Consider the following 2,500-nt stretch of genomic DNA (forward strand, 5'->3'; position numbering starts at 1 on the left):
CCCTCTCCCTTCCTTTTCTTCCTTTCTCTTTATTTATTTATCTATTTATTTGTCTATTTATTCATCTCTTGCGTCATTCTGCCTCCCTTCGTTCGTTCTTCCTATGTCTTTCCTATTTTTTTTATTCCTGATGTCACTGTTTCCTCTTCCTCTCCCTCCTATTCCTTCGTTTTATCTGCTTCCTCTACTTTTATTTATTTTTTCTTAATTCACTTCCTCCGTCTTTCTTTATCTTTTCTCTCTTCCTTTCTCTTCTACCCTCCTTCATTCTTGGATCTCGCTCTTTGTTATTCTCATTATTTTCTCTCTTTTTTCATTAATCTCTATATTCTCTGATAATTTCCTCGTCTTATTTTTATCTCCATTTTTCTTACTCATTTATTTCTTCTGTTTTATCACTGTACTCTATTTCTTCTTTTATTTGTTTCTATTTCTTCTCTTTCCTCCATATTTCCAATCTTCGTTATTCGTACTTTTCTCTCTTTTCTGACAAGGTGCAATATTTACCTAATAGCTTAATTATCCCTTTGGTTATTTGTCTTTTATCTCCTTTTTACGATCACTAATTCGTGTCGTAAAAGAGATTATTGTGTTTCAAAATATTCTTTAGGCTTCTAAGGAGAAATGTTAATTAGAATAATCATCATGTTTCTTTCATTTTTTTTTTTTCCAAACACTCTCTGGCGATACCCGTATTCCGTTATTTTTTAAATTTAATTTACTATTTTTCTTTATTGTTTCATTTCTTTTTCTCTCTTATCATAAATTTTCTGTCTATTACCTACATCTATTTATCTTCTCGTCTGCCTCTAATTGTTGTTATCATTCTGCTTGATTTGACTTTGTGTGCATCCAAGCTTCAACAGCTGAGGACACCAATACGCATCTGTTGTAATTTTAATAGAATAACTCCTTTATAAATGATAGCAAGACTTAAATAGCCCGTAAATAGCCCTTAAAAAACAGCAAGATGATATCTGTAAAACATCTCTAAAGATCCTATTATTTAATGAATTTATGTTAAGAGGTCACTGTCTTAATGGAAATATCTTATGGCTGAAGTGTAAAGGCTGTTAAGAGAATTAAAAATCAAGTCATTTCGAGATAAAGGATAGATAAATGAATGAATAAATGTTAAACGAAAGACAAAAGGTATATGTTACGTCCTCTGGTTATCTTTGAAGACGACAAGTTCTTGAAATTCGTAAAAAAGAAAAAAAAATAATCGCCACGAAGACTAAACCAATTTCTCGAAGAAGAAGGAGAAGGAGAAGAAGAAGAAGAAGAAGAAGAAGAAGAAGAAGAAGCAGAAGAAGAAGAAAGAAAGAAAGAAAGAAAAAATACACACATCACTCCAACGCTCCAACTCCAACACATCCCCACCACAAGGAACTCGAGACCTCTTCACTCCCCAACAGCGGAATCCCGACAACTATCCCCAATGCAAAAGAAAAAAAGAAAAGAAAAAAAAAAAAAAGAGAGAGAGAGAGAGAGAGAGAGAGAGAGAGAGAGAGAGAGAGAGACCATTTTGTGATTTATCCAGCCCTGATAGTCGTCCAGGTGAACGCTTAATGTTAGAGGGACTTTGTGTGGGTTAAGCACGGGTCAGCTCTCCTGGATCACCCGCGGCCAGATGCCAAGGGTGATAGCGGGGGTAAAAAGTGTGATAATAGCAGGTCCAGCCGAGAGATGGCGCTGATAGCGACGCCGGGGTTCGTGCCCGGCCCCGAGTTCTGATTAACGGGGGGGAGGGATGGGTAGGGGGGAGGGGGGGTTTGGGGTAGCTCGAGGGCGAGGAGTGAAGTGGAGTTGTTTAGAGGGGGGAGGGGAGCCGGGGAGGGGAAAGTAAGTAAGGGAGGGGGGGTGAAAGAATTACAGAATGTGAGAGAGAGGGGGAGAGGGGGAAGAGCATGAAAGAAAGAAATAGAATGGTAGATAGATAGATAGCTAGAGAGAGAGAGATAGTCAGATTGGTAGATCCCTACCCACCCCACCCTCCAACTCCCCCCAACCCACCCTCTACCCACCCGCCCACTCCTCAAACAGTATCAGCGGAGATCAAACACACCCTCCGCCCCACGCCCATAGAGCGCGCCGCCCACACCTCCCGGGGCCATGGGCGGCCGAGGCGGAACTTGCAACAGTGAGGGCAAGATCATTCATTCTTCCAGGCGCCTGGGAAGCCTGGTCGAACCCACAGGGGGAGGGGGAGGGGGTGAAAGGGAGGGGAAGGGAGGGAGGGGGTGAAACGGTGGGGGAAGGGAGGGAGAAGGGATGGAGGAGGGAGAGTAGAGGTGGGTGAAAGGAAGGAAAGGGAGTGTAAGGGAAGTTGAAGGGAGGAGACGGGAGGGCTAAAGAAAGTTTGGAGGCACAAGAGAGAACAAGGTAGAGCTAAGGAGGAATAGGAAAAGTAAGGGAAGACAGGGAGAAGCAGGAAGAAAGTAAATAACGAAAGCAAGAAAGGGCAAGGGAACGCAATGGGAAGGGACGGAGAGGGAAG

Source organism: Penaeus chinensis, chromosome 28 (genome assembly GCF_019202785.1).
Source record: "Penaeus chinensis breed Huanghai No. 1 chromosome 28, ASM1920278v2, whole genome shotgun sequence".
In the NCBI taxonomy this organism is placed as follows: Eukaryota; Metazoa; Arthropoda; class Malacostraca; order Decapoda; family Penaeidae; genus Penaeus; species Penaeus chinensis.